Source organism: Oryx dammah, unplaced genomic scaffold (assembly GCF_014754425.2).
Source record: "Oryx dammah isolate SB20612 unplaced genomic scaffold, SCBI_Odam_1.1 HiC_scaffold_21, whole genome shotgun sequence".
In the NCBI taxonomy this organism is placed as follows: Eukaryota; Metazoa; Chordata; class Mammalia; order Artiodactyla; family Bovidae; genus Oryx; species Oryx dammah.
The window spans coordinates 22264944-22273121 of record NW_024070205.1 but is presented as its reverse complement, the minus strand read 5'-3'; positions in this window follow the sequence as shown (position 1 = coordinate 22273121).

The window sequence follows — 8178 nt, the reverse complement described above, 5'->3', positions numbered from 1 at the left end:
GCACATAGACACACACTAGTTATATACCCAGGGACACACGCATAGACGCACACTAGTTGTATACCCAGGGACACGCGCATAGACGCACACTAGTTGTATACCCAGGGACATGTGCATAGACGCACACTAGTTGTATGCCCAGAGACACGCGCATAGACACACACTGGTTGTATACCCAGGGACACGTGCATAGACACACACTAGCTGTATACCCAGGGACACGTACATAGACGGAATAGTAGAGGGTAAAAGTCAATCAACCTCTATCCTGTGACCTATGTTCACTAGTTCCATATACGTCTATGCTCTGCCCCTGACTGGTGGAAGAGCTGAATTGAGAGCAGCACTGACATATAAACACCATCATGTGTAAAACAGACAGCCTGTGGGAAGCTGCTGTATAATACAAGGAGCTCAGCTCAGTGCTCAGTGATGACTTAGAGGGTGGGGTGGGGGAGGGAGCTGGGAACGAGGCTCAAGAGGGAGGTGATATATGTAACATATATATCTGATTCACTTTGCAGAAACTAACACAACCTTCTAAAGCAATTATACTACAATTAAACATTTTCTTTAAAAAGCCTCACTTTGAGTCTCAGTTACCTCATCTGAAAACATAGGGTGGGGTCAACACTTCTATTTACCTGCTAACTCCTCTATCCTGTGTTATAGACAGAGCATCTTTGCCCGCAGCTGTGAGGGTCAGTTGATGATCCTCTCTGGGTAATTGCCCACATCCAGGCAGAAGCCACTTCGCCCAAGGTGTTGGGCCATGCCTATGCCTGTGCTAAGGAACTGGGGGGAATCAGTGTACAAAAATGCAATCCCTTCCCTTTAAGGTAGAACAACTCCACGGTGCATTTTATGTTCCAGGGCTCCCACGGGATCAAGCTGAGCCCAGATGTTTGCTTAACTCTTTCCTTGACACCATCTTACCACCCTCTCTCCCTTTCTCCTGAGAACATCCCCCCTATAAATCATGTGCACTCAAATCTCTGACTTGGGCTCTGACTTTAAGAGACCTAACCTGAGACATTGACCAGTAGCTGCCCCAGAGCACCACGATGAAATGTAACTTGGTATAATTTAGAGGGAAAAGAGTTGCAGGAGTTTTCTTACCATTTCTGACTTGAGCCCATAGAATTATTTTGTACCCTAACTGTGCTGGTTTATGGAACTGATCTTGCCACTTAAGTTGACTTTTCTTGGTCCACCAGGCTCAAAAGTGTTTCAGACCCCTGCCTTCTGTTTAGATGGTCATGATCTATCCTAAAATGGCCACATTATGTTCTGTGGTGACCTGTATCAGCAAAATTCTGGGTCATCAGATAAATCTTACAGCCTCTAAACAATGCCATCTGACCTATAGGGGTCTATAGGTGTGTGTGAAAGAGAATGAAAGAAAGAGAGAACCTGAGACATGCCCTGCCACAGCAGTGCATAGAACCACAGTAGATAAATGGAGGTAAAAAAAATAATTTGCCATGTTGAGCCTGGGAATAACATCTAGAAAGACAATTATTCACTGAGACTGCTCTTAGTTTTCCGGTCACTGCACTAAACTGCTGCTGCTGCTGCTAAGTTGCTTCAGTCATGTCTGACTCTGTGCAACCCCGTAGACAGCAGCCCACCAGCCTCCCCCGTCCCTGGGATTCTCCAGGCAAGAACACTGGAGTGGGTTGCCATTTTCTTCTCCAATGCATGAAAGTGAAAAGTGAAAGTGAAGTCACTGAGTCGTGTCCAACTCTCAGCGACCCCATGGACTACAGCCCACCAGGCTCCTCCGTCCATGTGATTTTCCAGGCAAGAGTGCTGGAGTGGGGTGCCATTGCCTTCTCCACTGCTGCTACTACAACTTATGCAAAAGTCTATGTAGGTACATGCTAACAATGCCCCTGGTTATGGCGGTACCCAGAAAGCTGCCTGTCATCTTCTTTGGTACCAATGCCACCATTAATATTAGGCTGCTGCTTCTGGCTGAATTAGCTTCACGTTGGTTATAAAGTCGGTCATTTCTTAATCTATTTAGTTAAATGCTCTGATGTAAGTACTAAACCAGATACATCCTACCCAATTTTGAGTAATTCTTACATTTTTCAAATTTTTATTTCCAGTACCATTCTGAACTCCAAAATAGTTTGTATGACCTTCTTGCCATGAAAAATGGTTGGTCCATCTCCAGAGCCCATCTTGATGGCCATATTTCTGCCTCAAACCTACTCTTTCACCCTTCATTCTCCTGCTCCTAGACAGTTACCTCTCTCGAGTTCAATAAGCCCATCAGACTCATTAGAATTTTTCTGACTCTTTTGCCATCTAAATAAAAACTATCCTGGACACAATGTACTGGAACCTTCAACGTGAACTCCAATTGGCAGCATTTTTTTTTTAACTAATACAGAAGCCTTACCCCTAAAGTCAAATGAGCTAGGGGTGAACCATGAGAATCCAGTTCACATCAGCAGCTTCCTCCCATACCCACATCCCCCATGTGTTCAAGGAGAGCTGTGTTCAGTCTTCACTAGTCAAAGACGGCAGAAAACTGGTATAATCATCTAGATATTTGGGGCAAAGCTTATCTTTTTATATAGAGCTATACATCTCCAATAGGGTCTCAACCCCAGAACAAATAAAATAGCAGAAAAATGGGCATGGAATCACACTCCATCTATTCTAATAGATTTAGGCAACATATCTGACTCCTCAAGAGTCTCATTTTAAAAGTGCAGAAACTTGTCATCAGAATGCAAACGCTTCTACTTAGAATGTTCTTTGACTCAACAGAGCAGCATCTGCATATTAGGAGACTTGCTAGCACAGATTTATTTCAGAAGAGAAAAAGAAATTTGTGAGCAATTGGTGCTCAGAGTCATCTTACTTCCCAGGGACTCAAAGGGAATCAGAGATGTGGCAAGGAGACAAGCACAGATGCTGTCCCAGTGCTTCCTCATTTAGAACATTCAAATCATCAGAACACTGAGATGCATTTAGTTGCTGCTCTAAATTGTTGGGTTTTTTTTTTAATCTAAAAATATTTACTCTTTTGTCAGGCCTTAGAAAATCAAGTTCTGAAAGCCCCTCCTCTCCCCCACCCCCATTTCTATAAACACTCACAACTCACGGTCAGGGATGAATAGATATATAGACTATTCTGTGGAAAACAACAGGGACAAAGGTTTGCAGATTCTAGATCTTGTAGTCAAGGAATAGAATTAAAAGTGAAACAACCGCCTCCAACATCTAGTAAGAAGGCAAGGAACTGTCACGGATGAAGCTACCTCAGAGGCATCAACATACAGAAGAAGGGCTTTTCTTTAATCTCATTTTACTTTGATGTATGAGCATGGCTAATACCCAAATTAAGACGTTTTAAGACATTTATTTATGCCACAAAGAAGATGACATTTGTCCATATCCTCCTGAAAACTAGAATGGATCGTGAAATATTGATGAGATTGTAATAATAGAAGGTGAGAGTTCATAGAGTTCAGAAATCAGAAACAATGGAAGAATTTGCTCACTAATGTCCAAGAAAAAAGTGATCCTGTAAACGCTGAATACCATAATCAATACCAGGAGAGCTGTGCTCTAGGGTAAGGCAAGAGCAGTGTAAAATTCCTTTCTAATTTCACCTACTGTTGTGACTTCATTTATAGATATATACTGAGGACTATCAAAGAAAGCTCCAGACTCACTGGCCATTGCCACTTGGATATCCCATAGACACCGTACAATTTATAAACTGAAAACTAAATTCAGTGTCTTCTCTTCCGTAACCAAAATGTGGAGATTCTTGTCCCTCAACTGCCATAGTCAATCAATCAAATTTTATTTGTTCTTCCTCTGTAGTATGGTTCACACTCCATCTCCAATAAAACTCTTTCCATCATAAATGATACTACCTTAGTTTAAGTCTATCTCATGAATTATTCCAACAATTTTTCTAATGGTTTCCCTGACTCCAACTTTGTCTCCATCAATTTACTCTTCTTCAAACCTCTCTCTTCCCACCCACACAAATGACTATTCAACCACAAATATAATCATGCCTTTGCCAGAAATGATTTATTATTGTCTTCAGGTTAACTCCCAAATGTTTTGTAAACTGTTCCCCAGCCATCATGCCTATCTATCCTGACATCTTATCATCCCTCCTCCTTGTAGTATACATTCCACTATGCTGGATAATTTGTGGTTCCTTGGAAAAGCTATTCTTTTTCTTACCACCTTCTCCTGTCCCTCCTCTTCTCTTTTGCCTAACTGGATTTCACTCATTTTTCAAGACTAAATGCAGGCACACCTGATTTGCAATAACTGTTATTACTTAATATCACTTACTGTAAGCATCTTCTTTGACTAGGCCAAGTTATTGAAGATAGCTACCACATCTTGCGTGGCACATAACACAGTGTCATAACAAAGGCTCAATAAGAGTATGCTTAATTTAAAAATTCTTGTCTTTTGTAGAGTATGTGAGATTTCTTTGAAAACTTTTCAACTCCTTTTTAGTCTGTGCCTTCTGAGAAACTTCAAGTTACTATTCCTGTACCCTGTTACCTCGATATTGGGAAGAAATCTAGAGGGTAAAAGCATCCTTAATTCTATGCATATTTTCATCATGAAGAATAATCTGAGTTATCAACAAAATCTATGCATAATCCCTTGTGTGTACTCAATCATGTCTAAATCTTTGAGATCCACGAACTGTAGCCCACCAGGCTTTTCTGTCCATGGAATTTTCCAGGCAAGAATACTGGAGTGGGTTGCCATTTCCTTCTCCCTGGACTCCCTTTCCATATATCAATCCCAGAATTGCTGCCCTGAGATGAACAGATGAAGGTGAGAGGTTAAAAGAAAAAAGGAAAAGTCACTCTGTACTGTGGTATACATCTCCAGGATGTAGGCCATGTGACCCTGCCAGAATGTTCTATTGGTTTGACCTGTGTCCTGTGGCTAACTAGCTTTAGGTGGCTGGTATCATCACAAAAGATGAGACAATAGAGCAAGCTCTGCTTAATGTCAAGCAGTGAGGGAAATGGTGGTTAGAGGGGTGAATGAAGCAAAGACTTGCCAAGCCTTCCGCTTTTACTTCTGGAAACTGTTCAAAGGCTTACATTTGATTTCCTATTGATACAAATGGGATCTCAAAGTAAATACCTTTCATTCCTCTCACAGATGTTCAGTCAGTGGGAATCTATCAGATACAAAGGAAGCCATCTGTCTTTTCCACACATGTCTATTGTTAGGAAATCTTGAGGGTCCTCTTAGCATTTGGCCCACTATATGCCCACAGCAACACGACAGGGGTAGCTTTTCTGGATCTGACCCTGAGCACTTGGAGAAAGCATTGAAGAAAACCACACAAATGATATAAACACAAACTGTGTTAAAGAAAGATAATGTCTTCAAATGTAGCAAATTACCTCACTTACCAATGCCAAGTCTCAGCCAGGTACTGTAGATACATACAGATAAGAAACCAACAGTTTCCAACTCTATCTGTTAGAGAGGCTAAAAGAGAAATAGCATACATTGAGGATTATTAAATATTAGAATGGATCATCCAGAGTGAGAAGTACAATCTCTTATTCTGAAAAGCTATAAGAAGAGGAGGGTCAGTCTACTTGGGATACCAACTGCTGACCTGCCTGGGGCAGGGGAATGGACTCTATGGGCTTAGTTTCCATTATGGTCCCATGGTTCTATAAATCCTTCCAACAGAAGATTTTCAAATATACTAAGTGATTTGTTTTTACTTTTTTCTTAAAGGAAAAAAGTGCTAAAAGCCATTGGCAGTTGGTTCATCTGAGAGCCAAGTTTTTGGGAGAAAGGAGGCTTTACTTATCTGTATAATATATAATGGCCACTTGACTGACACCTGCAAATGAGAGCCTAGAATACAATTATAAATCAGGAGAAAATATCTGAAGCAGCCATTCTTTCTAACAGTCACTAGGAACACAGTCACTCCATCAGGCAACCTGGGTTGGTGCACAGTAATAACAATAATGTATTTGTTGCTAAAAATTTAACACTAAGAACCAAATACAAGAGGACAATTGGAAAATCAATACAAATGCTCAAATTCATAGACGGGGAAAGGATTATGTCATATTCTTCTTCTCTTAGGGGAAAACAAAGAAGAGATATTTCCAAGAAAAATCTATTGGGTGAATAGTGTAATGTGCTCATTCTAAAGTTTCATGAGGTAGGTTGCAAAGGCAAAAAAAAAAAAAAAAAAAAGAAAATTCCTAGAAAGAAGGTTCAAGATGACAGTGTAGTAAGATCCTGAGTTTACCTCCTCCCACAGAGACAACAAATCTACAACTGTATATAGAATAATCCCCTCAGGAGGGGAATGAAAGCTGGATCAACACAGCCTCCACAGCAGAGGGTAAAGGACAACACTGAGATGAGCAGGAGAGGCAGAGACACGGGCTTGCTAAGGAGAAGTCCACAGCCCAGTTGCAGTGATCCACAAAGGAGTGAGCGATGAGTCCAGCATCAAACACCTCGACCTTTTGGTCCTTTGTTGGATAGATGAGCCCCTAGAACATCTGACTTTGAAAACCAACAGAAATATTCCCAGGAAAATTACAGAACTGCAGGGAACGGAAAACCCACTCTTAAGGGTTCATAAGCAGACTCATTCAACCCCAAACCAGTGCAAAAACACCAGTTTGAAAAGCACATGGACTATAGATGAATGTGACCCACTTACTAATTTTGAAGTGTCTGCCAAAGAAGCAGGAACCAGCTGGGTCACTCCCCAGGAATGGGGCACTGGTGAGAGCCATTTATGTACTTTCAGGCTACCTTGTTAATATTGACACTAACAGGAGCCATTTTGGAATTCTTCATTTAATCTATTATGCCAGTAGGGGCACCCTACTAAGAGCTCTTCCCTTTAGCATGCTGTGGCAGCAGCTGCTGGGCCCCATAGCTGATCTGGGCCAGCCAGTGCTCCATGATATCTGCAGCCCCATAACAATAAGAGGACAAGATGGACAAGCGGGGTTGAGCTTCTGAGCCCCACAGGTCAGGCCACTCTTTCAAGACTGGGAGATGACTGATATACCTAATACATAGGAAAAACACAGAGAATTAAGCAAAATGAGGACACAGAGGAATATGTTCCAATCAAAGGAAGAGAAAAAAAATTAAAAAAAAAAACTCAAAAAAGAACTGACCAAAATGGAGATAAGCAATCCCTTTGATAAAGGGTTCAAAGTCATGGTCATAAAGATGCTCACTGAACTCAGAAGAATGGTTGAACACAGTGTGCACTTCAACAGACAGAAAATATCAGTACCAAACAGAAGTTATAACTAAACTGAAAAGCTCATTAGAAGGATTCAATTGCAGATAGAATCAGGCAGAAGAATGAATCAGTAAGCTAGAAGACAAAACAATGGAACTCATCCCAGCACAGCAGCATTTTTTTTTTTCCAATTTTCAAAAAGTGAAGAAAAATTAAAGGACCTTTGGGACAACATCAGGTGGAATAACATTCACATAATAGGAGTGTCAGAAGGAGAAGAAGGAAATGGCCAGAAAAATTATTTGAAATAATAATGGCTGAAAACGATACTAATTCAGGGAGGGGAACAAACATCCAGGTCCAGGAAACCCAGAGAGTTCCAAATAAGAAGCTTCCAAATAGACACACACCAGCACATATAAAAATTAAAATGGTAAAAGTTAAGGAAAAAGCAGATCCTATAAGCAGCAAAAGAAAAACAACTTGTTATGTACAGGGAAATGCCATACGGCTACCAGCAGATTTTCATCAGAAACTTTTCAGGCCAGAAGGGAGTGGCATGATATATTCAGAGTGCCAAAAGAAAAAAAAAAAAAAAGCTTCCAACCAAAAATTCTCTATCAAACAAGGTTATCATTCAGAATTGAAGGAGAGATCAAGAGTTTCTGAGAGAGCAAAAACTAAGGGAGTTTATCACCACTAAATCAGCCCTACTAGAAATACTAATGAGACATTTTTAAGCTGAAAAAAATGGCACTAATTAATAATACAAAAACAAAGAAATAAAAATCTCTCTGGAAAAGATAAATATATAATAATGGTAGTGGGTCAATAATTTATAAAACAAGCCTGATGGCTAAAAGATCAGTTCAGTTCAGTTCAGTTGCTCAGTCGTGTCCGACTCTTTGCGACCCCAT